General features: G+C 55.2%; 21 non-coding genes and 1 pseudogene across 21 annotated transcripts; all 22 read left to right on the top strand.

Moving 5' to 3' along the window:
• Positions 1-3,897: 3,897 nt before the first annotated feature.
• Positions 3,898-4,076, top strand: LOC136951097 (U2 spliceosomal RNA; annotated as a pseudogene).
• Positions 4,077-4,862: 786 nt separating this feature from the next.
• LOC136951228 (U5 spliceosomal RNA) lies at positions 4,863-4,980 on the top strand. The gene has a single exon (XR_010877714.1). It is a non-coding gene; the product is annotated as a U5 spliceosomal RNA (small nuclear RNA).
• Positions 4,981-5,568: 588 nt separating this feature from the next.
• LOC136951091 (U2 spliceosomal RNA) lies at positions 5,569-5,759 on the top strand. The gene has a single exon (XR_010877592.1). It is a non-coding gene; the product is annotated as a U2 spliceosomal RNA (small nuclear RNA).
• A 792-nt stretch (positions 5,760-6,551) lies between these two features.
• LOC136951227 (U5 spliceosomal RNA) lies at positions 6,552-6,669 on the top strand. The gene has a single exon (XR_010877713.1). It is a non-coding gene; the product is annotated as a U5 spliceosomal RNA (small nuclear RNA).
• An 896-nt stretch (positions 6,670-7,565) lies between these two features.
• On the top strand, positions 7,566-7,756 carry LOC136951090 (U2 spliceosomal RNA). Its single transcript, XR_010877591.1, has one exon. It is a non-coding gene; the product is annotated as a U2 spliceosomal RNA (small nuclear RNA).
• Positions 7,757-8,544: 788 nt separating this feature from the next.
• LOC136951226 (U5 spliceosomal RNA) lies at positions 8,545-8,662 on the top strand. Its single transcript, XR_010877711.1, has one exon. It is a non-coding gene; the product is annotated as a U5 spliceosomal RNA (small nuclear RNA).
• Positions 8,663-9,250: 588 nt separating this feature from the next.
• LOC136951089 (U2 spliceosomal RNA) lies at positions 9,251-9,441 on the top strand. Its single transcript, XR_010877590.1, has one exon. It is a non-coding gene; the product is annotated as a U2 spliceosomal RNA (small nuclear RNA).
• Positions 9,442-10,227: 786 nt separating this feature from the next.
• LOC136951224 (U5 spliceosomal RNA) lies at positions 10,228-10,345 on the top strand. Its single transcript, XR_010877709.1, has one exon. It is a non-coding gene; the product is annotated as a U5 spliceosomal RNA (small nuclear RNA).
• An 896-nt stretch (positions 10,346-11,241) lies between these two features.
• Positions 11,242-11,432, top strand: LOC136951088 (U2 spliceosomal RNA). Its single transcript, XR_010877589.1, has one exon. It is a non-coding gene; the product is annotated as a U2 spliceosomal RNA (small nuclear RNA).
• Positions 11,433-12,215: 783 nt separating this feature from the next.
• Positions 12,216-12,333, top strand: LOC136951223 (U5 spliceosomal RNA). The gene has a single exon (XR_010877708.1). It is a non-coding gene; the product is annotated as a U5 spliceosomal RNA (small nuclear RNA).
• Positions 12,334-12,921: 588 nt separating this feature from the next.
• LOC136951087 (U2 spliceosomal RNA) lies at positions 12,922-13,112 on the top strand. The gene has a single exon (XR_010877588.1). It is a non-coding gene; the product is annotated as a U2 spliceosomal RNA (small nuclear RNA).
• Positions 13,113-13,900: 788 nt separating this feature from the next.
• On the top strand, positions 13,901-14,018 carry LOC136951221 (U5 spliceosomal RNA). Its single transcript, XR_010877707.1, has one exon. It is a non-coding gene; the product is annotated as a U5 spliceosomal RNA (small nuclear RNA).
• A 588-nt stretch (positions 14,019-14,606) lies between these two features.
• On the top strand, positions 14,607-14,797 carry LOC136951086 (U2 spliceosomal RNA). Its single transcript, XR_010877587.1, has one exon. It is a non-coding gene; the product is annotated as a U2 spliceosomal RNA (small nuclear RNA).
• A 788-nt stretch (positions 14,798-15,585) lies between these two features.
• On the top strand, positions 15,586-15,703 carry LOC136951220 (U5 spliceosomal RNA). Its single transcript, XR_010877706.1, has one exon. It is a non-coding gene; the product is annotated as a U5 spliceosomal RNA (small nuclear RNA).
• A 588-nt stretch (positions 15,704-16,291) lies between these two features.
• LOC136951085 (U2 spliceosomal RNA) lies at positions 16,292-16,482 on the top strand. Its single transcript, XR_010877586.1, has one exon. It is a non-coding gene; the product is annotated as a U2 spliceosomal RNA (small nuclear RNA).
• A 786-nt stretch (positions 16,483-17,268) lies between these two features.
• LOC136951219 (U5 spliceosomal RNA) lies at positions 17,269-17,386 on the top strand. Its single transcript, XR_010877705.1, has one exon. It is a non-coding gene; the product is annotated as a U5 spliceosomal RNA (small nuclear RNA).
• A 588-nt stretch (positions 17,387-17,974) lies between these two features.
• LOC136951084 (U2 spliceosomal RNA) lies at positions 17,975-18,165 on the top strand. The gene has a single exon (XR_010877585.1). It is a non-coding gene; the product is annotated as a U2 spliceosomal RNA (small nuclear RNA).
• Positions 18,166-18,954: 789 nt separating this feature from the next.
• Positions 18,955-19,072, top strand: LOC136951218 (U5 spliceosomal RNA). Its single transcript, XR_010877704.1, has one exon. It is a non-coding gene; the product is annotated as a U5 spliceosomal RNA (small nuclear RNA).
• Positions 19,073-19,880: 808 nt separating this feature from the next.
• On the top strand, positions 19,881-20,071 carry LOC136951081 (U2 spliceosomal RNA). Its single transcript, XR_010877583.1, has one exon. It is a non-coding gene; the product is annotated as a U2 spliceosomal RNA (small nuclear RNA).
• A 788-nt stretch (positions 20,072-20,859) lies between these two features.
• On the top strand, positions 20,860-20,977 carry LOC136951217 (U5 spliceosomal RNA). The gene has a single exon (XR_010877703.1). It is a non-coding gene; the product is annotated as a U5 spliceosomal RNA (small nuclear RNA).
• Positions 20,978-21,565: 588 nt separating this feature from the next.
• LOC136951080 (U2 spliceosomal RNA) lies at positions 21,566-21,756 on the top strand. The gene has a single exon (XR_010877582.1). It is a non-coding gene; the product is annotated as a U2 spliceosomal RNA (small nuclear RNA).
• Positions 21,757-22,542: 786 nt separating this feature from the next.
• Positions 22,543-22,660, top strand: LOC136951216 (U5 spliceosomal RNA). The gene has a single exon (XR_010877702.1). It is a non-coding gene; the product is annotated as a U5 spliceosomal RNA (small nuclear RNA).
• Positions 22,661-24,465: the final 1,805 nt, after the last annotated feature.

The following is a 24,465-nucleotide window of genomic DNA, read 5'->3' as shown; positions in this document are numbered from 1 at the left end:
GCGCTCACTTTTACCACTCTTAATGTAAGATCGATTAAGTCGAGTTTTAGAGCCCAGTCCATTTTAACCTTTTTAAGCACTGTTCAGACAGACATTGTTTTAATTCAGGAGTGTGGACTGCCTTTTAAAACTTTTTACCAACAGTGGGAAAATAAGTGGAGCCAAGGACCCTCGGTGTGGAGTGGGTCAAACAATAATAAGAATGACGGAGTGGCGGTTTTAATAAAAAATGCACACATCTTGGTGAAGGGGAGCACGGTTTTACATAACGGACGCATGCTTTTACTACATTTGAACTTTTTAGGGAAGGATTTTAAATTGATAAATGTGTATGGTTTTAGCGGGAAAAATGAGAGGTGTGACCTTTTAGAAGATCTGCAGTCCCACCTGCTAGGGAGGGATCCCCTGGTGGTAGGAGGGGATTTTAACTGTGTTTTATCAAGAAGAGATAGGAGAGGAGCTGGGGAACTTTTTAAAGTAGACAGATCGTCGGTTTTATTACACGGACTTTGTAGGGATTTTAAACTAGTTGACTGTTTTAGATCCCTGCATCCTAGAGAGGAGGGCTTCACCTGGTTCAGTGGTGATGGCACCAAAGCCTCTCGCATCGACTACTTACTGACCCGGGACGCCCCCCCAACCGATGCTAGATTAACCCCGGTATTCTTTTCGGACCACTGTATGCTCACGTGCACCCTTTCACTGACCTCAGGTGTGACGGTAGGGAAGGGTCTGTGGAAACTGAACTGCTCCCTGTTGGAGGACGAGGGAATAACAAGGTCGTACAGGGAGCGGTTCAGGGACTGGCAGACCCTTCAGGACATGTTCGAAACACGAGCACAGTGGTGGGAGATGGTAAAACACAGGACACAGACTTTTTTTAAGCAAAAAGGGAGGGAAAAAAGAAGGAAAGCAGAGAGACGCATGGTGGGACTGCAGAAAAGGCTAGAGAGGTATTTTAAACTTACACAGGAAGGGCTGGATTTTAACGATGAAATAAGAGAGGTGAAAAAAGAAATGGTTTTAATGGCGGAAGAGGTGAGCAGAGGAGTGATTTTAAGAAGCAAAGAGAGAGACCTGGAGGAAGGAGAAAAATGTACCAGGTACTTTTTTAAGAAAATAATCAGCAGGAGCAATGTTTTAACGAGTATCAAAGATAAAAATGGGATTTTAAAAACTGACACACAACAGATTACGAAGGTGGTGGAGGAATTTTATGATGAGTTGTTTGAAAAGAAAGAAGTTTTTAATCACGTCATGGACGAGGTTTTAAGCTTTTTAGACAAAACAGTTGTAAACACCGTGCTTTTATCCCAGGATTTTACCCTTTTAGAAATGGACAAAAACATCAGATGTTTTAAAAAAGGGAAATCCCCAGGCGAGGACGGGCTCCCCCTGGAATTTTATCTGACCTTTTGGGATATTTTAAGACACGACCTGTTGACTGTTTTTAAGGACTTTGAACGACTCGACCGACTACCTGACAGTTTTAGGATGGGCATTGTATCCCTTTTATTCAAGAAAAACGACAAAGCGGACCTAAAGAACTGGCGACCTATCACTCTTTTAAACGTTGACTGTAAACTTTTTAGCAAGATTTTAACCTCTCGTATGTCTTGTGTTTTAGGGGACTTGATCCACCCGGATCAAGCCTGCGCCATCCCGGGAAGGAGGATCACGGACAGCCTGGTACTGATCAGAGACGCCATCTGTTTTGCGAGAGACAGAAACATTCGGCTAGTAGTCCTAAATTTAGATTTTGAGAAAGCCTTTGATCGGGTCTCGCACCAGTACCTTTTCAAGGTACTGCAAAAAGCGGGTTTTCCGGGGAGATTCCTAGCTTGGGTGGGACTGCTGTATGGGGACATTACCAGCAAAATCCTTGTTAACGGGTTCTTATCCAAAGCAGTGGAAGTTAACTGCGGCGTCCGTCAGGGGTGTCCCTTATCCCCCTTACTCTATGTCTGCTGTATAGAGCCGCTGGCGCAGATCTTGAGAAGGGACCAACTCATTTGTGGGTTGGGGATCCCGGGGACTGGGGGACTGACTGCCAAGTGCATTTTATACATGGACGACATCAACATTTTATGCACTGACCTTTTATCCGTAGACAGGACCCTGGACCGGACTGACTGGTTTGGCCTCGCTTCGGGTGCCAAGCTTAACAGGGACAAGACAGAGGGGAGACTTTTCGGACCGTGGGGTGGGACAGACATGACTAGGCTTCCCATGACGACGACCCAGACCGACCTCCGCATCCTCGGGGTACAGTTCGACCGGGAGGGGGGAGGGAGCGGAAACTGGGAGGGCTTACTGACAAAAACCCGACAGAGACTGACGTTCTGGGGACTCAGACGACTGACATTTGAAGGCAAGGTTTTAATCATCAAAGCAGTGATTTTACCCTTGTTCTTATTGATCGGTTCTGTTTTTATCCCCCCCAAACCCATTCTTTTAGTCCTCGACAGGATGGTGTTTTATTTCATCTGGGGGTCCAAGTGGGAGCGCCTGAAAAGAGATGTAGTGAAGAGAGCCCCACGAAACGGAGGGAAGGGACTCCCGGATTTTAAAGTGTTCTTTGGTAGCCGGTACACCGCACTCCACCTGGCACTGGCGACGACCCCATCCGGAAACCACAAGACCGCGGCCCTGACCAGATTCTGGATGGGGTCCTACCTCAGGCACCTGCAGTGGATCCCGAAAGACCTGAGGACGCCAGTGTCTTTTAACCTCCCCCCGGCCTACCTTTTTATTAAGACGTTTTTAAAGACACACATTTTAGAGAAAGAACCACTCACCGTTTTAACCAAACACCGCTCTGTTCTCTCTCTTGTGCAGGAACGGGAGGAAGTGACCCGAGTGCGCCGACTCGCCCTGGGTGAGTCGGCCACGGTCTGGCGGAACGTGAGCCACCCTGCCCTGCTGAACAAGCACCGAGACCTCTCCTGGATGGTGGCCCATGAGATCCTCCCGGTCAGAGCCGTCATGCACTCCCGGAGGCTGGCGACGACATCCAGGTGCCCGCGGCCGACTTGTGGCGGAGAGGAGACCGTGAGGCACCTGCTCTGGGAGTGCAGTGCCGCCCGGGACCTGTGGATCCTGGCGGGGCCCCTGATAACCCCGTGCCTGCCGGCAGGGGAGGTCCTAAACGCACAGCTGGTGCTCTACGGGGTGAGCCAGAGGACCATGACATCTGGACAATTCCGCCAACTCTGGCTCACCCTGACATGCTTCAAAGAAGCCCTCTGGACCTCCAGGAACCTGCTGGCGGGGAAGCGCGTGGAGATGTCCACCCAGGCAGCGGCGGAACTGGCTGCAGAGACCCTCGGGTGGTACATCCCACGCGCCATACGGAAGGGGCCCCCCTCCACGTGAAGTGGTCCGGGCGGCAGCGGCCTGGCTGCGCCGGAATGGCTGCCCAGGTCGAGGATCTCCGCTGGGCCCCGGAGGGGGAGGACTCGGTGGCTTGTTCAGCGGGGCAGGTAGAGGCAAGCCAGACAAGCTCATCCCGGTCCTGCACAATTGAGGAACAGAACCTTTAAATGCACTCACACACACACACTCACATAGCCACACAAGACACATAGCCACATACGCACACACACACACATAGTCACACACACACGTCACATTTTTAAAGACACATTGTAAAACATTCCTTTAAAGATGTCTTAACCAAGTGTACATTCTTTTATGGCTTTTTAACACTGCTGTATTTATTCATGATCACCTTGTTGTTTTAGCGGGCACTTTTTAACTACGATTTCGATTCAGTGCTTTTAAAGTAATTACACCAGTGTTTTAGCGCCCCCTATGCCCTGTAATTAATGTACCTTTTAAGAAAAGAAAAGACATGTAAAACGAATTGTTTTTATGAACTGTCAACGGTGAGAACCAATAAATTTTTCTCAAAAGAAAAAAAATCTGTTCTTATCAGTTTAATATCTGATATGTCCTCCATGCGAGGACAACATATTAAACGGATTTTTGCAACAGGGAGTCGGAACAGGGGCTCGCTCCGTCCGCTCCGCGCATCGCCCCGGTATTGCAGCGTCTCCGGGAAGGGTGCAATCTTTCTAAGCGTGTCAAAGAGAAAAGCTAGTGAGGGAGGGAGGGAGGGAGGGAGGGAGGGAGGGAAGGAAGGAAGGAAGGAAGGAGGGAGGGAAGGAGGGAATGTCTGAATGAGTGAGGTTTGGGGGAGAGGGGTTTAGGTTAGGGCTAGGGTTTTTGGGGTGAGGGTCAAAAAACCCTCAAAAGGGGGGGGCCCCCCAACAAAGCGGAACAAGCGATCCCTACCAAAAAAACGGGGTGAAAAGGGGGTGTGGGCGGAGCCCTGTCGGCCGGTGGCGTTTTCCCGCCCTTTTAGATATAAAAAAAAAAAAAAAAAAAAAAAAAAAAAAAAAAGTGAGTGACTGAGTGAGTGAGTGACTGAGTGAGTGACTGAGTGAGTGAGTGACAGAGAGAGAGAGAGAGAGAGAGAGAGAGAGAGAGAGAGAGAGAGAGAGAGAGAGCTGGCTGACATTCAGCGGGGCCGAGGTGAAAAACTGGAAGGCAATCGGAATGAGTTTTTTATCGCCGTGTCAGTCGACACCAACACGGAGTGGACTGGCTGGAAGGCGCATACGATAAACACGTACGGATCTTAATGGAGAAAAAGCCATCAATGAAATGGAGAAAGTGCGGTAAGGAAAGAAAAGCCAAGCGGGCGGGCCGAGCCCCTCTGCGGCCCGTGGCGTTTCCGCGCCTTTTTTTTCCCGAGAAGGATGCGGTTCGCCCCGGTTCTCCCCGGTTCGCCCCCGCGGACGGGTGAGTCAGGGCCAACGGAGGGGTTGGGGGTAGGCCGTTTGGGTCGTTTCAAATCGACGCTCTGGTTCCCCTTCAGCACGCACAAGCCTTTCGCCTTTTACTAAAGACTTCCGTGGAGGGGAGCGCCGACGAGTGGAACGTGGTATTTTTGGGAGGCTTTGCCCGAGGGAGGGCAGAGCCTGATGGACGTGTGACAAAAGCAGGGTGAGGTTGGCTTTGGGGTTAGGTGCGTGCCTGCGGGTAAGGCAGGTTTTGTCTTTGCTTCTTCTGTAGCTGTTTCAATTCTGTTGCCTTTTGGCCTGGGCTTTCCGCTTCCGTCCCTGCTTGTCCTGCGGCTTTTGGCCTGGGCTTTCCGCTTCCGTCCCTGCTTGTCCTGCGGCTTTTGGCCTGGGCTTTCCGCTTCCGTCCCTGCTTGTCCTGCGGCTTTTGGCCTGGGCTTTCCGCTTCCGTCCCTGCTTGTCCTGCGGCTTTTGGCCTGGGCTTTCCGCTTCCGTCCCTGCTTGTCCTGCGGCTTTTGGCCTGGGCTTTCCGCTTCCGTCCCTGCTTGTCCTGCGGCTTTTGGCCTGGGCTTTCCGCTTCCGTCCCTGCTTGTCCTGCGGCTTTTGGCCTGGGCTTTCCGCTTCCGTCCCTGCTTGTCCTGCGGCTTTTGGCCTCGGCTTTGGTTTTGGCTTTTGGTGGTTTCGGCCGTTCTCGGTGTGGTGACCGAGCGGCCCAGGTGGTGCACGGAGGGTCCGCGCGCCGGGGGCGTCCGATAATGCGGTCATCGCTTCTCGGCCTTTTGGCTAAGATCAAGTGTAGTATCTGTTCTTATCAGTTTAATATCTGATATGTCCTCCATGCGAGGACAACATATTAAACGGATTTTTGCAACAGGGAGTCGGAACAGGGGCTCGCTCCGTCCGCTCCGCGCATCGCCCCGGTATTGCAGCGTCTCCGGGAAGGGTGCAATCTTTCTAAGCGTGTCAAAGAGAAAAGCTAGTGAGGGAGGGAGGGAGGGAGGGAGGGAGGGAGGGAGGGAAGGAAGGAAGGAAGGAAGGAGGGAGGGAAGGAGGGAATGTCTGAATGAGTGAGGTTTGGGGGAGAGGGGTTTAGGTTAGGGCTAGGGTTTTTGGGGTGAGGGTCAAAAAACCCTCAAAAGGGGGGGGCCCCCCAACAAAGCGGAACAAGCGATCCCTACCAAAAAAACGGGGTGAAAAGGGGGTGTGGGCGGAGCCCTGTCGGCCGGTGGCGTTTTCCCGCCCTTTTAGATATAAAAAAAAAAAAAAAAAAAAAAAAAAAAAAAAAAGTGAGTGACTGAGTGAGTGAGTGACTGAGTGAGTGACTGAGTGAGTGAGTGACAGAGAGAGAGAGAGAGAGAGAGAGAGAGAGAGAGAGAGAGAGAGAGAGAGAGAGAGCTGGCTGACATTCAGCGGGGCCGAGGTGAAAAACTGGAAGGCAATCGGAATGAGTTTTTTATCGCCGTGTCAGTCGACACCAACACGGAGTGGACTGGCTGGAAGGCGCATACGATAAACACGTACGGATCTTAATGGAGAAAAAGCCATCAATGAAATGGAGAAAGTGCGGTAAGGAAAGAAAAGCCAAGCGGGCGGGCCGAGCCCCTCTGCGGCCCGTGGCGTTTCCGCGCCTTTTTTTTCCCGAGAAGGATGCGGTTCGCCCCGGTTCTCCCCGGTTCGCCCCCGCGGACGGGTGAGTCAGGGCCAACGGAGGGGTTGGGGGTAGGCCGTTTGGGTCGTTTCAAATCGACGCTCTGGTTCCCCTTCAGCACGCACAAGCCTTTCGCCTTTTACTAAAGACTTCCGTGGAGGGGAGCGCCGACGAGTGGAACGTGGTATTTTTGGGAGGCTTTGCCCGAGGGAGGGCAGAGCCTGATGGACGTGTGACAAAAGCAGGGTGAGGTTGGCTTTGGGGTTAGGTGCGTGCCTGCGGGTAAGGCAGGTTTTGTCTTTGCTTCTTCTGTAGCTGTTTCAATTCTGTTGCCTTTTGGCCTGGGCTTTCCGCTTCCGTCCCTGCTTGTCCTGCGGCTTTTGGCCTGGGCTTTCCGCTTCCGTCCCTGCTTGTCCTGCGGCTTTTGGCCTGGGCTTTCCGCTTCCGTCCCTGCTTGTCCTGCGGCTTTTGGCCTGGGCTTTCCGCTTCCGTCCCTGCTTGTCCTGCGGCTTTTGGCCTGGGCTTTCCGCTTCCGTCCCTGCTTGTCCTGCGGCTTTTGGCCTGGGCTTTCCGCTTCCGTCCCTGCTTGTCCTGCGGCTTTTGGCCTGGGCTTTCCGCTTCCGTCCCTGCTTGTCCTGCGGCTTTTGGCCTGGGCTTTCCGCTTCCGTCCCTGCTTGTCCTGCGGCTTTTGGCCTGGGCTTTCCGCTTCCGTCCCTGCTTGTCCTGCGGCTTTTGGCCTGGGCTTTCCGCTTCCGTCCCTGCTTGTCCTGCGGCTTTTGGCCTGGGCTTTCCGCTTCCGTCCCTGCTTGTCCTGCGGCTTTTGGCCTGGGCTTTCCGCTTCCGTCCCTGCTTGTCCTGCGGCTTTTGGCCTGGGCTTTCCGCTTCCGTCCCTGCTTGTCCTGCGGCTTTTGGCCTGGGCTTTCCGCTTCCGTCCCTGCTTGTCCTGCGGCTTTTGGCCTGGGCTTTCCGCTTCCGTCCCTGCTTGTCCTGCGGCTTTTGGCCTCGGCTTTGGTTTTGGCTTTTGGTGGTTTCGGCCGTTCTCGGTGTGGTGACCGAGCGGCCCAGGTGGTGCACGGAGGGTCCGCGCGCCGGGGGCGTCCGATAATGCGGTCATCGCTTCTCGGCCTTTTGGCTAAGATCAAGTGTAGTATCTGTTCTTATCAGTTTAATATCTGATATGTCCTCCATGCGAGGACAACATATTAAACGGATTTTTGCAACAGGGAGTCGGAACAGGGGCTCGCTCCGTCCGCTCCGCGCATCGCCCCGGTATTGCAGCGTCTCCGGGAAGGGTGCAATCTTTCTAAGCGTGTCAAAGAGAAAAGCTAGTGAGGGAGGGAGGGAGGGAGGGAGGGAGGGAGGGAAGGAAGGAAGGAAGGAAGGAGGGAGGGAAGGAGGGAATGTCTGAATGAGTGAGGTTTGGGGGAGAGGGGTTTAGGTTAGGGCTAGGGTTTTTGGGGTGAGGGTCAAAAAACCCTCAAAAGGGGGGGGCCCCCCAACAAAGCGGAACAAGCGATCCCTACCAAAAAAACGGGGTGAAAAGGGGGTGTGGGCGGAGCCCTGTCGGCCGGTGGCGTTTTCCCGCCCTTTTAGATATAAAAAAAAAAAAAAAAAAAAAAAAAAAAAAAAAAGTGAGTGACTGAGTGAGTGAGTGACTGAGTGAGTGACTGAGTGAGTGAGTGACAGAGAGAGAGAGAGAGAGAGAGAGAGAGAGAGAGAGAGAGAGAGAGAGAGAGAGAGCTGGCTGACATTCAGCGGGGCCGAGGTGAAAAACTGGAAGGCAATCGGAATGAGTTTTTTATCGCCGTGTCAGTCGACACCAACACGGAGTGGACTGGCTGGAAGGCGCATACGATAAACACGTACGGATCTTAATGGAGAAAAAGCCATCAATGAAATGGAGAAAGTGCGGTAAGGAAAGAAAAGCCAAGCGGGCGGGCCGAGCCCCTCTGCGGCCCGTGGCGTTTCCGCGCCTTTTTTTTCCCGAGAAGGATGCGGTTCGCCCCGGTTCTCCCCGGTTCGCCCCCGCGGACGGGTGAGTCAGGGCCAACGGAGGGGTTGGGGGTAGGCCGTTTGGGTCGTTTCAAATCGACGCTCTGGTTCCCCTTCAGCACGCACAAGCCTTTCGCCTTTTACTAAAGACTTCCGTGGAGGGGAGCGCCGACGAGTGGAACGTGGTATTTTTGGGAGGCTTTGCCCGAGGGAGGGCAGAGCCTGATGGACGTGTGACAAAAGCAGGGTGAGGTTGGCTTTGGGGTTAGGTGCGTGCCTGCGGGTAAGGCAGGTTTTGTCTTTGCTTCTTCTGTAGCTGTTTCAATTCTGTTGCCTTTTGGCCTGGGCTTTCCGCTTCCGTCCCTGCTTGTCCTGCGGCTTTTGGCCTGGGCTTTCCGCTTCCGTCCCTGCTTGTCCTGCGGCTTTTGGCCTGGGCTTTCCGCTTCCGTCCCTGCTTGTCCTGCGGCTTTTGGCCTGGGCTTTCCGCTTCCGTCCCTGCTTGTCCTGCGGCTTTTGGCCTGGGCTTTCCGCTTCCGTCCCTGCTTGTCCTGCGGCTTTTGGCCTGGGCTTTCCGCTTCCGTCCCTGCTTGTCCTGCGGCTTTTGGCCTGGGCTTTCCGCTTCCGTCCCTGCTTGTCCTGCGGCTTTTGGCCTGGGCTTTCCGCTTCCGTCCCTGCTTGTCCTGCGGCTTTTGGCCTCGGCTTTGGTTTTGGCTTTTGGTGGTTTCGGCCGTTCTCGGTGTGGTGACCGAGCGGCCCAGGTGGTGCACGGAGGGTCCGCGCGCCGGGGGCGTCCGATAATGCGGTCATCGCTTCTCGGCCTTTTGGCTAAGATCAAGTGTAGTATCTGTTCTTATCAGTTTAATATCTGATATGTCCTCCATGCGAGGACAACATATTAAACGGATTTTTGCAACAGGGAGTCGGAACAGGGGCTCGCTCCGTCCGCTCCGCGCATCGCCCCGGTATTGCAGCGTCTCCGGGAAGGGTGCAATCTTTCTAAGCGTGTCAAAGAGAAAAGCTAGTGAGGGAGGGAGGGAGGGAGGGAGGGAGGGAGGGAAGGAAGGAAGGAAGGAAGGAGGGAGGGAAGGAGGGAATGTCTGAATGAGTGAGGTTTGGGGGAGAGGGGTTTAGGTTAGGGCTAGGGTTTTTGGGGTGAGGGTCAAAAAACCCTCAAAAGGGGGGGGCCCCCCAACAAAGCGGAACAAGCGATCCCTACCAAAAAAACGGGGTGAAAAGGGGGTGTGGGCGGAGCCCTGTCGGCCGGTGGCGTTTTCCCGCCCTTTTAGATATAAAAAAAAAAAAAAAAAAAAAAAAAAAAAAAAAAGTGAGTGACTGAGTGAGTGAGTGACTGAGTGAGTGACTGAGTGAGTGAGTGACAGAGAGAGAGAGAGAGAGAGAGAGAGAGAGAGAGAGAGAGAGAGAGAGAGAGAGCTGGCTGACATTCAGCGGGGCCGAGGTGAAAAACTGGAAGGCAATCGGAATGAGTTTTTTATCGCCGTGTCAGTCGACACCAACACGGAGTGGACTGGCTGGAAGGCGCATACGATAAACACGTACGGATCTTAATGGAGAAAAAGCCATCAATGAAATGGAGAAAGTGCGGTAAGGAAAGAAAAGCCAAGCGGGCGGGCCGAGCCCCTCTGCGGCCCGTGGCGTTTCCGCGCCTTTTTTTTCCCGAGAAGGATGCGGTTCGCCCCGGTTCTCCCCGGTTCGCCCCCGCGGACGGGTGAGTCAGGGCCAACGGAGGGGTTGGGGGTAGGCCGTTTGGGTCGTTTCAAATCGACGCTCTGGTTCCCCTTCAGCACGCACAAGCCTTTCGCCTTTTACTAAAGACTTCCGTGGAGGGGAGCGCCGACGAGTGGAACGTGGTATTTTTGGGAGGCTTTGCCCGAGGGAGGGCAGAGCCTGATGGACGTGTGACAAAAGCAGGGTGAGGTTGGCTTTGGGGTTAGGTGCGTGCCTGCGGGTAAGGCAGGTTTTGTCTTTGCTTCTTCTGTAGCTGTTTCAATTCTGTTGCCTTTTGGCCTGGGCTTTCCGCTTCCGTCCCTGCTTGTCCTGCGGCTTTTGGCCTGGGCTTTCCGCTTCCGTCCCTGCTTGTCCTGCGGCTTTTGGCCTGGGCTTTCCGCTTCCGTCCCTGCTTGTCCTGCGGCTTTTGGCCTGGGCTTTCCGCTTCCGTCCCTGCTTGTCCTGCGGCTTTTGGCCTGGGCTTTCCGCTTCCGTCCCTGCTTGTCCTGCGGCTTTTGGCCTGGGCTTTCCGCTTCCGTCCCTGCTTGTCCTGCGGCTTTTGGCCTGGGCTTTCCGCTTCCGTCCCTGCTTGTCCTGCGGCTTTTGGCCTGGGCTTTCCGCTTCCGTCCCTGCTTGTCCTGCGGCTTTTGGCCTGGGCTTTCCGCTTCCGTCCCTGCTTGTCCTGCGGCTTTTGGCCTGGGCTTTCCGCTTCCGTCCCTGCTTGTCCTGCGGCTTTTGGCCTGGGCTTTCCGCTTCCGTCCCTGCTTGTCCTGCGGCTTTTGGCCTGGGCTTTCCGCTTCCGTCCCTGCTTGTCCTGCGGCTTTTGGCCTGGGCTTTCCGCTTCCGTCCCTGCTTGTCCTGCGGCTTTTGGCCTGGGCTTTCCGCTTCCGTCCCTGCTTGTCCTGCGGCTTTTGGCCTGGGCTTTCCGCTTCCGTCCCTGCTTGTCCTGCGGCTTTTGGCCTCGGCTTTGGTTTTGGCTTTTGGTGGTTTCGGCCGTTCTCGGTGTGGTGACCGAGCGGCCCAGGTGGTGCACGGAGGGTCCGCGCGCCGGGGGCGTCCGATAATGCGGTCATCGCTTCTCGGCCTTTTGGCTAAGATCAAGTGTAGTATCTGTTCTTATCAGTTTAATATCTGATATGTCCTCCATGCGAGGACAACATATTAAACGGATTTTTGCAACAGGGAGTCGGAACAGGGGCTCGCTCCGTCCGCTCCGCGCATCGCCCCGGTATTGCAGCGTCTCCGGGAAGGGTGCAATCTTTCTAAGCGTGTCAAAGAGAAAAGCTAGTGAGGGAGGGAGGGAGGGAGGGAGGGAGGGAGGGAAGGAAGGAAGGAAGGAAGGAGGGAGGGAAGGAGGGAATGTCTGAATGAGTGAGGTTTGGGGGAGAGGGGTTTAGGTTAGGGCTAGGGTTTTTGGGGTGAGGGTCAAAAAACCCTCAAAAGGGGGGGGCCCCCCAACAAAGCGGAACAAGCGATCCCTACCAAAAAAACGGGGTGAAAAGGGGGTGTGGGCGGAGCCCTGTCGGCCGGTGGCGTTTTCCCGCCCTTTTAGATATAAAAAAAAAAAAAAAAAAAAAAAAAAAAAGTGAGTGACTGAGTGAGTGAGTGACTGAGTGAGTGACTGAGTGAGTGAGTGACAGAGAGAGAGAGAGAGAGAGAGAGAGAGAGAGAGAGAGAGAGAGAGAGAGAGAGAGCTGGCTGACATTCAGCGGGGCCGAGGTGAAAAACTGGAAGGCAATCGGAATGAGTTTTTTATCGCCGTGTCAGTCGACACCAACACGGAGTGGACTGGCTGGAAGGCGCATACGATAAACACGTACGGATCTTAATGGAGAAAAAGCCATCAATGAAATGGAGAAAGTGCGGTAAGGAAAGAAAAGCCAAGCGGGCGGGCCGAGCCCCTCTGCGGCCCGTGGCGTTTCCGCGCCTTTTTTTTCCCGAGAAGGATGCGGTTCGCCCCGGTTCTCCCCGGTTCGCCCCCGCGGACGGGTGAGTCAGGGCCAACGGAGGGGTTGGGGGTAGGCCGTTTGGGTCGTTTCAAATCGACGCTCTGGTTCCCCTTCAGCACGCACAAGCCTTTCGCCTTTTACTAAAGACTTCCGTGGAGGGGAGCGCCGACGAGTGGAACGTGGTATTTTTGGGAGGCTTTGCCCGAGGGAGGGCAGAGCCTGATGGACGTGTGACAAAAGCAGGGTGAGGTTGGCTTTGGGGTTAGGTGCGTGCCTGCGGGTAAGGCAGGTTTTGTCTTTGCTTCTTCTGTAGCTGTTTCAATTCTGTTGCCTTTTGGCCTGGGCTTTCCGCTTCCGTCCCTGCTTGTCCTGCGGCTTTTGGCCTGGGCTTTCCGCTTCCGTCCCTGCTTGTCCTGCGGCTTTTGGCCTGGGCTTTCCGCTTCCGTCCCTGCTTGTCCTGCGGCTTTTGGCCTGGGCTTTCCGCTTCCGTCCCTGCTTGTCCTGCGGCTTTTGGCCTGGGCTTTCCGCTTCCGTCCCTGCTTGTCCTGCGGCTTTTGGCCTGGGCTTTCCGCTTCCGTCCCTGCTTGTCCTGCGGCTTTTGGCCTGGGCTTTCCGCTTCCGTCCCTGCTTGTCCTGCGGCTTTTGGCCTGGGCTTTCCGCTTCCGTCCCTGCTTGTCCTGCGGCTTTTGGCCTCGGCTTTGGTTTTGGCTTTTGGTGGTTTCGGCCGTTCTCGGTGTGGTGACCGAGCGGCCCAGGTGGTGCACGGAGGGTCCGCGCGCCGGGGGCGTCCGATAATGCGGTCATCGCTTCTCGGCCTTTTGGCTAAGATCAAGTGTAGTATCTGTTCTTATCAGTTTAATATCTGATATGTCCTCCATGCGAGGACAACATATTAAACGGATTTTTGCAACAGGGAGTCGGAACAGGGGCTCGCTCCGTCCGCTCCGCGCATCGCCCCGGTATTGCAGCGTCTCCGGGAAGGGTGCAATCTTTCTAAGCGTGTCAAAGAGAAAAGCTAGTGAGGGAGGGAGGGAGGGAGGGAGGGAGGGAGGGAAGGAAGGAAGGAAGGAAGGAGGGAGGGAAGGAGGGAATGTCTGAATGAGTGAGGTTTGGGGGAGAGGGGTTTAGGTTAGGGCTAGGGTTTTTGGGGTGAGGGTCAAAAAACCCTCAAAAGGGGGGGGCCCCCCAACAAAGCGGAACAAGCGATCCCTACCAAAAAAACGGGGTGAAAAGGGGGTGTGGGCGGAGCCCTGTCGGCCGGTGGCGTTTTCCCGCCCTTTTAGATATAAAAAAAAAAAAAAAAAAAAAAAAAAAAAAAAAAGTGAGTGACTGAGTGAGTGAGTGACTGAGTGAGTGACTGAGTGAGTGAGTGACAGAGAGAGAGAGAGAGAGAGAGAGAGAGAGAGAGAGAGAGAGAGAGAGAGAGAGAGCTGGCTGACATTCAGCGGGGCCGAGGTGAAAAACTGGAAGGCAATCGGAATGAGTTTTTTATCGCCGTGTCAGTCGACACCAACACGGAGTGGACTGGCTGGAAGGCGCATACGATAAACACGTACGGATCTTAATGGAGAAAAAGCCATCAATGAAATGGAGAAAGTGCGGTAAGGAAAGAAAAGCCAAGCGGGCGGGCCGAGCCCCTCTGCGGCCCGTGGCGTTTCCGCGCCTTTTTTTTCCCGAGAAGGATGCGGTTCGCCCCGGTTCTCCCCGGTTCGCCCCCGCGGACGGGTGAGTCAGGGCCAACGGAGGGGTTGGGGGTAGGCCGTTTGGGTCGTTTCAAATCGACGCTCTGGTTCCCCTTCAGCACGCACAAGCCTTTCGCCTTTTACTAAAGACTTCCGTGGAGGGGAGCGCCGACGAGTGGAACGTGGTATTTTTGGGAGGCTTTGCCCGAGGGAGGGCAGAGCCTGATGGACGTGTGACAAAAGCAGGGTGAGGTTGGCTTTGGGGTTAGGTGCGTGCCTGCGGGTAAGGCAGGTTTTGTCTTTGCTTCTTCTGTAGCTGTTTCAATTCTGTTGCCTTTTGGCCTGGGCTTTCCGCTTCCGTCCCTGCTTGTCCTGCGGCTTTTGGCCTGGGCTTTCCGCTTCCGTCCCTGCTTGTCCTGCGGCTTTTGGCCTGGGCTTTCCGCTTCCGTCCCTGCTTGTCCTGCGGCTTTTGGCCTGGGCTTTCCGCTTCCGTCCCTGCTTGTCCTGCGGCTTTTGGCCTGGGCTTTCCGCTTCCGTCCCTGCTTGTCCTGCGGCTTTTGGCCTGGGCTTTCCGCTTCCGTCCCTGCTTGTCCTGCGGCTTTTGGCCTGGGCTTTCCGCTTCCGTCCCTGCTTGTCCTGCGGCTTTTGGCCTGGGCTTTCCGCTTCCGTCCCTGCTTGTCCTGCGGCTTTTGGCCTCGGCTTTGGTTTTGGCTTTTGGTGGTTTCGGCCGTTCTCGGTGTGGTGACCGAGCGGCCCAGGTGGTGCACGGAGGGTCCGCGCGCCGGGGGCGTCCGATAATGCGGTCATCGCTTCTCGGCCTTTTGGCTAAGATCAAGTGTAGTATCTGTTCTTATCAGTTTAATATCTGATATGTCCTCCATGCGAGGACAACATATTAAACGGATTTTTGCAACAGGGAGTCGGAACAGGGGCTCGCTCCGTCCGCTCCGCGCATCGCCCCGGTATTGCAGCGTCTCCGGGAAGGGTGCAATCTTTCTAAGCGTGTCAAAGAGAAAAGCTAGTGAGGGAGGGAGGGAGGGAGGGAGGGAGGGAGGGAAGGAAGGAAGGAAGGAAGGAGGGAGGGAAGGAGGGAATGTCTGAATGAGTGAGGTTTGGGGGAGAGGGGTTTAGGTTAGGGCTAGGGTTTTTGGGGTGAGGGTCAAAAAACCCTCAAAAGGGGGGGGCCCCCCAACAAAGCGGAACAAGCGATCCCTACCAAAAAAACGGGGTGAAAAGGGGGTGTGGGCGGAGCCCTGTCGGCCGGTGGCGTTTTCCCGCCCTTTTAGATATAAAAAAAAAAAAAAAAAAAAAAAAAAAAAAAAAAGTGAGTGACTGAGTGAGTGAGTGACTGAGTGAGTGACTGAGTGAGTGAGTGACAGAGAGAGAGAGAGAGAGAGAGAGAGAGAGAGAGAGAGAGAGAGAGAGAGAGAGAGCTGGCTGACATTCAGCGGGGCCGAGGTGAAAAACTGGAAGGCAATCGGAATGAGTTTTTTATCGCCGTGTCAGTCGACACCAACACGGAGTGGACTGGCTGGAAGGCGCATACGATAAACACGTACGGATCTTAATGGAGAAAAAGCCATCAATGAAATGGAGAAAGTGCGGTAAGGAAAGAAAAGCCAAGCGGGCGGGCCGAGCCCCTCTGCGGCCCGTGGCGTTTCCGCGCCTTTTTTTTCCCGAGAAGGATGCGGTTCGCCCCGGTTCTCCCCGGTTCGCCCCCGCGGACGGGTGAGTCAGGGCCAACGGAGGGGTTGGGGGTAGGCCGTTTGGGTCGTTTCAAATCGACGCTCTGGTTCCCCTTCAGCACGCACAAGCCTTTCGCCTTTTACTAAAGACTTCCGTGGAGGGGAGCGCCGACGAGTGGAACGTGGTATTTTTGGGAGGCTTTGCCCGAGGGAGGGCAGAGCCTGATGGACGTGTGACAAAAGCAGGGTGAGGTTGGCTTTGGGGTTAGGTGCGTGCCTGCGGGTAAGGCAGGTTTTGTCTTTGCTTCTTCTGTAGCTGTTTCAATTCTGTTGCCTTTTGGCCTGGGCTTTCCGCTTCCGTCCCTGCTTGTCCTGCGGCTTTTGGCCTGGGCTTTCCGCTTCCGTCCCTGCTTGTCCTGCGGCTTTTGGCCTGGGCTTTCCGCTTCCGTCCCTGCTTGTCCTGCGGCTTTTGGCCTGGGCTTTCCGCTTCCGTCCCTGCTTGTCCTGCGGCTTTTGGCCTGGGCTTTCCGCTTCCGTCCCTGCTTGTCCTGCGGCTTTTGGCCTGGGCTTTCCGCTTCCGTCCCTGCTTGTCCTGCGGCTTTTGGCCTGGGCTTTCCGCTTCCGTCCCTGCTTGTCCTGCGGCTTTTGGCCTGGGCTTTCCGCTTCCGTCCCTGCTTGTCCTGCGGCTTTTGGCCTCGGCTTTGGTTTTGGCTTTTGGTGGTTTCGGCCGTTCTCGGTGTGGTGACCGAGCGGCCCAGGTGGTGCACGGAGGGTCCGCGCGCCGGGGGCGTCCGATAATGCGGTCATCGCTTCTCGGCCTTTTGGCTAAGATCAAGTGTAGTATCTGTTCTTATCAGTTTAATATCTGATATGTCCTCCATGCGAGGACAACATATTAAACGGATTTTTGCAACAGGGAGTCGGAACAGGGGCTCGCTCCGTCCGCTCCGCGCATCGCCCCGGTATTGCAGCGTCTCCGGGAAGGGTGCAATCTTTCTAAGCGTGTCAAAGAGAAAAGCTAGTGAGGGAGGGAGGGAGGGAGGGAGGGAGGGAGGGAAGGAAGGAAGGAAGGAAGGAGGGAGGGAAGGAGGGAATGTCTGAATGAGTGAGGTTTGGGGGAGAGGGGTTTAGGTTAGGGCTAGGGTTTTTGGGGTGAGGGTCAAAAAACCCTCAAAAGGGGGGGGCCCCCCAACAAAGCGGAACAAGCGATCCCTACCAAAAAAACGGGGTGAAAAGGGGGTGTGGGCGGAGCCCTGTCGGCCGGTGGCGTTTTCCCGCCCTTTTAGATATAAAAAAAAAAAAAAAAAAAAAAAAAAAAAAAAAAGTGAGTGACTGAGTGAGTGAGTGACTGAGTGAGTGACTGAGTGAGTGAGTGACAGAGAGAGAGAGAGAGAGAGAGAGAGAGAGAGAGAGAGAGAGAGAGAGAGAGAGCTGGCTGACATTCAGCGGGGCCGAGGTGAAAAACTGGAAGGCAATCGGAATGAGTTTTTTATCGCCGTGTCAGTCGACACCAACACGGAGTGGACTGGCTGGAAGGCGCATACGATAAACACGTACGGATCTTAATGGAGAAAAAGCCATCAATGAAATGGAGAAAGTGCGGTAAGGAAAGAAAAGCCAAGCGGGCGGGCCGAGCCCCTCTGCGGCCCGTGGCGTTTCCGCGCCTTTTTTTTCCCGAGAAGGATGCGGTTCGCCCCGGTTCTCCCCGGTTCGCCCCCGCGGACGGGTGAGTCAGGGCCAACGGAGGGGTTGGGGGTAGGCCGTTTGGGTCGTTTCAAATCGACGCTCTGGTTCCCCTTCAGCACGCACAAGCCTTTCGCCTTTTACTAAAGACTTCCGTGGAGGGGAGCGCCGACGAGTGGAACGTGGTATTTTTGGGAGGCTTTGCCCGAGGGAGGGCAGAGCCTGATGGACGTGTGACAAAAGCAGGGTGAGGTTGGCTTTGGGGTTAGGTGCGTGCCTGCGGGTAAGGCAGGTTTTGTCTTTGCTTCTTCTGTAGCTGTTTCAATTCTGTTGCCTTTTGGCCTGGGCTTTCCGCTTCCGTCCCTGCTTGTCCTGCGGCTTTTGGCCTGGGCTTTCCGCTTCCGTCCCTGCTTGTCCTGCGGCTTTTGGCCTGGGCTTTCCGCTTCCGTCCCTGCTTGTCCTGCGGCTTTTGGCCTGGGCTTTCCGCTTCCGTCCCTGCTTGTCCTGCGGCTTTTGGCCTGGGCTTTCCGCTTCCGTCCCTGCTTGTCCTGCGGCTTTTGGCCTGGGCTTTCCGCTTCCGTCCCTGCTTGTCCTGCGGCTTTTGGCCTGGGCTTTCCGCTTCCGTCCCTGCTTGTCCTGCGGCTTTTGGCCTGGGCTTTCCGCTTCCGTCCCTGCTTGTCCTGCGGCTTTTGGCCTCGGCTTTGGTTTTGGCTTTTGGTGGTTTCGGCCGTTCTCGGTGTGGTGACCGAGCGGCCCAGGTGGTGCACGGAGGGTCCGCGCGCCGGGGGCGTCCGATAATGCGGTCATCGCTTCTCGGCCTTTTGGCTAAGATCAAGTGTAGTATCTGTTCTTATCAGTTTAATATCTGATATGTCCTCCATGCGAGGACAACATATTAAACGGATTTTTGCAACAGGGAGTCGGAACAGGGGCTCGCTCCGTCCGCTCCGCGCATCGCCCCGGTATTGCAGCGTCTCCGGGAAGGGTGCAATCTTTCTAAGCGTGTCAAAGAGAAAAGCTAGTGAGGGAGGGAGGGAGGGAGGGAGGGAGGGAGGGAGGGAAGGAAGGAAGGAAGGAAGGAGGGAGGGAAGGAGGGAATGTCTGAATGAGTGAGGTTTGGGGGAGAGGGGTTTAGGTTAGGGCTAGGGTTTTTGGGGTGAGGGTCAAAAAACCCTCAAAAGGGGGGGGGCCCCCCAACAAAGCGGAACAAGCGATCCCTACCAAAAAAACGGGGTGAAAAGGGGGTGTGGGCGGAGCCCTGTCGGCCGGTGGCGTTTTCCCGCCCTTTTAGATATAAAAAAAAAAAAAAAAAAAAAAAAAAAAAAGTGAGTGACTGAGTGAGTGAGTGACTGAGTGAGTGACTGAGTGAGTGAGTGACAGAGAGAGAGAGAGAGAGAGAGAGAGAGAGAGAGAGAGAGAGAGAGAGAGAGAGAGCTGGCTGACATTCAGCGGGGCCGAGGTGAAAAACTGGAAGGCAATCGGAATGAGTTTTTTATCGCCGTGTCAGTCGACACCAACACGGAGTGGACTGGCTGGAAGGCGCATACGATAAACACGTACGGATCTTAATGGAGAAAAAGCCATCAATGAAATGGAGAAAGTGCGGTAAGGAAAGAAAAGCCAAGCGGGCGGGCCGAGCCCCTCTGCGGCCCGTGGCGTTTCCGCGCCTTTTTTTTCCCGAGAAGGATGCGGTTCGCCCCGGTTCTCCCCGGTTCGCCCCCGCGGACGGGTGAGTCAGGGCCAACGGAGGGGTTGGGGGTAGGCCGTTTGGGTCGTTTCAAATCGACGCTCTGGTTCCCCTTCAGCACGCACAAGCCTTTCGCCTTTTACTAAAGACTTCCGTGGAGGGGAGCGCCGACGAGTGGAACGTGGTATTTTTGGGAGGCTTTGCCCGAGGGAGGGCAGAGCCTGATGGACGTGTGACAAAAGCAGGGTGAGGTTGGCTTTGGGGTTAGGTGCGTGCCTGCGGGTAAGGCAGGTTTTGTCTTTGCTTCTTCTGTAGCTGTTTCAATTCTGTTGCCTTTTGGCCTGGGCTTTCCGCTTCCGTCCCTGCTTGTCCTGCGGCTTTTGGCCTGGGCTTTCCGCTTCCGTCCCTGCTTGTCCTGCGGCTTTTGGCCTGGGCTTTCCGCTTCCGTCCCTGCTTGTCCTGCGGCTTTTGGCCTGGGCTTTCCGCTTCCGTCCCTGCTTGTCCTGCGGCTTTTGGCCTGGGCTTTCCGCTTCCGTCCCTGCTTGTCCTGCGGCTTTTGGCCTGGGCTTTCCGCTTCCGTCCCTGCTTGTCCTGCGGCTTTTGGCCTGGGCTTTCCGCTTCCGTCCCTGCTTGTCCTGCGGCTTTTGGCCTGGGCTTTCCGCTTCCGTCCCTGCTTGTCCTGCGGCTTTTGGCCTGGGCTTTCCGCTTCCGTCCCTGCTTGTCCTGCGGCTTTTGGCCTGGGCTTTCCGCTTCCGTCCCTGCTTGTCCTGCGGCTTTTGGCCTGGGCTTTCCGCTTCCGTCCCTGCTTGTCCTGCGGCTTTTGGCCTGGGCTTTCCGCTTCCGTCCCTGCTTGTCCTGCGGCTTTTGGCCTGGGCTTTCCGCTTCCGTCCCTGCTTGTCCTGCGGCTTTTGGCCTCGGCTTTGGTTTTGGCTTTTGGTGGTTTCGGCCGTTCTCGGTGTGGTGACCGAGCGGCCCAGGTGGTGCACGGAGGGTCCGCGCGCCGGGGGCGTCCGATAATGCGGTCATCGCTTCTCGGCCTTTTGGCTAAGATCAAGTGTAGTATCTGTTCTTATCAGTTTAATATCTGATATGTCCTCCATGCGAGGACAACATATTAAACGGATTTTTGCAACAGGGAGTCGGAACAGGGGCTCGCTCCGTCCGCTCCGCGCATCGCCCCGGTATTGCAGCGTCTCCGGGAAGGGTGCAATCTTTCTAAGCGTGTCAAAGAGAAAAGCTAGTGAGGGAGGGAGGGAGGGAGGGAGGGAGGGAGGGAAGGAAGGAAGGAAGGAAGGAGGGAGGGAAGGAGGGAATGTCTGAATGAGTGAGGTTTGGGGGAGAGGGGTTTAGGTTAGGGCTAGGGTTTTTGGGGTGAGGGTCAAAAAACCCTCAAAAGGGGGGGGCCCCCCAACAAAGCGGAACAAGCGATCCCTACCAAAAAAACGGGGTGAAAAGGGGGTGTGGGCGGAGCCCTGTCGGCCGGTGGCGTTTTCCCGCCCTTTTAGATATAAAAAAAAAAAAAAAAAAAAAAAAAAAAAAAAAAGTGAGTGACTGAGTGAGTGAGTGACTGAGTGAGTGACTGAGTGAGTGAGTGACAGAGAGAGAGAGAGAGAGAGAGAGAGAGAGAGAGAGAGAGAGAGAGAGAGAGAGAGCTGGCTGACATTCAGCGGGGCCGAGGTGAAAAACTGGAAGGCAATCGGAATGAGTTTTTTATCGCCGTGTCAGTCGACACCAACACGGAGTGGACTGGCTGGAAGGCGCATACGATAAACACGTACGGATCTTAATGGAGAAAAAGCCATCAATGAAATGGAGAAAGTGCGGTAAGGAAAGAAAAGCCAAGCGGGCGGGCCGAGCCCCTCTGCGGCCCGTGGCGTTTCCGCGCCTTTTTTTTCCCGAGAAGGATGCGGTTCGCCCCGGTTCTCCCCGGTTCGCCCCCGCGGACGGGTGAGTCAGGGCCAACGGAGGGGTTGGGGGTAGGCCGTTTGGGTCGTTTCAAATCGACGCTCTGGTTCCCCTTCAGCACGCACAAGCCTTTCGCCTTTTACTAAAGACTTCCGTGGAGGGGAGCGCCGACGAGTGGAACGTGGTATTTTTGGGAGGCTTTGCCCGAGGGAGGGCAGAGCCTGATGGACGTGTGACAAAAGCAGGGTGAGGTTGGCTTTGGGGTTAGGTGCGTGCCTGCGGGTAAGGCAGGTTTTGTCTTTGCTTCTTCTGTAGCTGTTTCAATTCTGTTGCCTTTTGGCCTGGGCTTTCCGCTTCCGTCCCTGCTTGTCCTGCGGCTTTTGGCCTGGGCTTTCCGCTTCCGTCCCTGCTTGTCCTGCGGCTTTTGGCCTGGGCTTTCCGCTTCCGTCCCTGCTTGTCCTGCGGCTTTTGGCCTGGGCTTTCCGCTTCCGTCCCTGCTTGTCCTGCGGCTTTTGGCCTGGGCTTTCCGCTTCCGTCCCTGCTTGTCCTGCGGCTTTTGGCCTGGGCTTTCCGCTTCCGTCCCTGCTTGTCCTGCGGCTTTTGGCCTGGGCTTTCCGCTTCCGTCCCTGCTTGTCCTGCGGCTTTTGGCCTGGGCTTTCCGCTTCCGTCCCTGCTTGTCCTGCGGCTTTTGGCCTCGGCTTTGGTTTTGGCTTTTGGTGGTTTCGGCCGTTCTCGGTGTGGTGACCGAGCGGCCCAGGTGGTGCACGGAGGGTCCGCGCGCCGGGGGCGTCCGATAATGCGGTCATCGCTTCTCGGCCTTTTGGCTAAGATCAAGTGTAGTATCTGTTCTTATCAGTTTAATATCTGATATGTCCTCCATGCGAGGACAACATATTAAACGGATTTTTGCAACAGGGAGTCGGAACAGGGGCTCGCTCCGTCCGCTCCGCGCATCGCCCCGGTATTGCAGCGTCTCCGGGAAGGGTGCAATCTTTCTAAGCGTGTCAAAGAGAAAAGCTAGTGAGGGAGGGAGGGAGGGAGGGAGGGAGGGAGGGAAGGAAGGAAGGAAGGAAGGAGGGAGGGAAGGAGGGAATGTCTGAATGAGTGAGGTTTGGGGGAGAGGGGTTTAGGTTAGGGCTAGGGTTTTTGGGGTGAGGGTCAAAAAACCCTCAAAAGGGGGGGGCCCCCCAACAAAGCGGAACAAGCGATCCCTACCAAAAAAACGGGGTGAAAAGGGGGTGTGGGCGGAGCCCTGTCGGCCGGTGGCGTTTTCCCGCCCTTTTAGATATAAAAAAAAAAAAAAAAAAAAAAAAAAAAAAAAAAGTGAGTGACTGAGTGAGTGAGTGACTGAGTGAGTGACTGAGTGAGTGAGTGACAGAGAGAGAGAGAGAGAGAGAGAGAGAGAGAGAGAGAGAGAGAGAGAGAGAGAGCTGGCTGACATTCAGCGGGGCCGAGGTGAAAAACTGGAAGGCAATCGGAATGAGTTTTTTATCGCCGTGTCAGTCGACACCAACACGGAGTGGACTGGCTGGAAGGCGCATACGATAAACACGTACGGATCTTAATGGAGAAAAAGCCATCAATGAAATGGAGAAAGTGCGGTAAGGAAAGAAAAGCCAAGCGGGCGGGCCGAGCCCCTCTGCGGCCCGTGGCGTTTCCGCGCCTTTTTTTTCCCGAGAAGGATGCGGTTCGCCCCGGTTCTCCCCGGTTCGCCCCCGCGGACGGGTGAGTCAGGGCCAACGGAGGGGTTGGGGGTAGGCCGTTTGGGTCGTTTCAAATCGACGCTCTGGTTCCCCTTCAGCACGCACAAGCCTTTCGCCTTTTACTAAAGACTTCCGTGGAGGGGAGCGCCGACGAGTGGAACGTGGTATTTTTGGGAGGCTTTGCCCGAGGGAGGGCAGAGCCTGATGGACGTGTGACAAAAGCAGGGTGAGGTTGGCTTTGGGGTTAGGTGCGTGCCTGCGGGTAAGGCAGGTTTTGTCTTTGCTTCTTCTGTAGCTGTTTCAATTCTGTTGCCTTTTGGCCTGGGCTTTCCGCTTCCGTCCCTGCTTGTCCTGCGGCTTTTGGCCTGGGCTTTCCGCTTCCGTCCCTGCTTGTCCTGCGGCTTTTGGCCTGGGCTTTCCGCTTCCGTCCCTGCTTGTCCTGCGGCTTTTGGCCTGGGCTTTCCGCTTCCGTCCCTGCTTGTCCTGCGGCTTTTGGCCTGGGCTTTCCGCTTCCGTCCCTGCTTGTCCTGCGGCTTTTGGCCTGGGCTTTCCGCTTCCGTCCCTGCTTGTCCTGCGGCTTTTGGCCTGGGCTTTCCGCTTCCGTCCCTGCTTGTCCTGCGGCTTTTGGCCTGGGCTTTCCGCTTCCGTCCCTGCTTGTCCTGCGGCTTTTGGCCTCGGCTTTGGTTTTGGCTTTTGGTGGTTTCGGCCGTTCTCGGTGTGGTGACCGAGCGGCCCAGGTGGTGCACGGAGGGTCCGCGCGCCGGGGGCGTCCGATAATGCGGTCATCGCTTCTCGGCCTTTTGGTTGAGATCAAGAGCAGTATCGAGCCTTATCGATACTAATCGAAATCTCACCTTGGGCCGTGGGCGATCGACCGGCCGGTGGGCGTTACCCTTTTCAGTTGGTGTTTGTCCTTATCATTTTGAATTTGATTTGTCTTGATACTGTGTTTGATTTCTGTCTCTGTCCTTGTTCCCAGGTCCACAGACGGTTGCCGGAGCCAGTGCTGGAGGAGGAGTCACTCACCGGAAATTTCCATTCTTCCACTGGCCTAGCCCAGTGCTAGGCCAGGTGAGTGCCTCCAAGGCCAGTACTTTTTCCGGTCCCCCTGTGGGCCTTGTCTTGTGTTGTGTAGTTTAGCCTGTTTTTTTGTTTATCTTCTTGTTTGTTTTGTGTGTCCTATTTGTTTAAATATTGTTAGGTGTTTCCTTTCTGTCTTGTTTTAGTAGTTTGTCCATAGCTTGTTTGTCCATAGTCTTTTTGTGAGTTTTAGTGTTTGTTTGGTGTAGCCTAGCCACCAATCCTTGATTGGTGGCAGGTGTGTCTTGTTAGTGTGAGTGTTTGTCTCAGTAGTTTTCCGTTTGGTGTATTCTTTTATTCTTGTCTTGTGTTTTTGTGTATTGTCTAAGTGTATTTGTGGTTAATTTCTTTTGGCCGGTCTTTTCAGTTGCTTTTACTTTGTTGATTTGGTTTTTGGTGGGGTGTTTGTGTAGTCCAGTTCAGTGTTTGTTACCCTCCATTGTATTGTTAGTGTCCCCCCCCCCCCCCTCCCCCCCTCTATCCCCTCCCCTATCCCCCCCCCCCCCCCCCACACCAGTGTTTGTCTCCCCCCTACCCTCTTGTGTTGGTGTTCCCTCCCCCCCCCCTCCTGTTCCCTCTTGCTGTGTCACCCCCCCCCCCCACGTGTCTGATTGTTTTTTGTTCAGTGTTGTTCGTGCCTCCAAAATGTCGGCCGCTCGTGCTGGCATGAGGAGGCACAACAGTGTCCGTTTTTTGTTCAAGGTGGTGGGTGGAGTGAAGGTGGAGATGTCCAGGTTGGACTTCTCAAGAAAGGTGCTGCAGAAGCTGCTCAGGTTCTCGCCGGCCGAGCTGAACTGCATCGTGGCCTTGCCTGCTGGGCAGGGCTTCGATGTCAGCTTCAGCACGGCCATGGTACTGAAAGAATTCTGGACACGTTTCGAGGTGAGCAAAGATCAAGTTACCCAAACGTTCTGCGTGGAA

Source organism: Osmerus mordax, chromosome 10, assembly GCF_038355195.1.
Source record: "Osmerus mordax isolate fOsmMor3 chromosome 10, fOsmMor3.pri, whole genome shotgun sequence".
NCBI lineage: Eukaryota > Metazoa > Chordata > Actinopteri > Osmeriformes > Osmeridae > Osmerus > Osmerus mordax.
The sequence above is the reverse complement of the archived record's forward strand: the minus strand, read 5'-3'. Positions and strand labels throughout refer to the sequence as shown.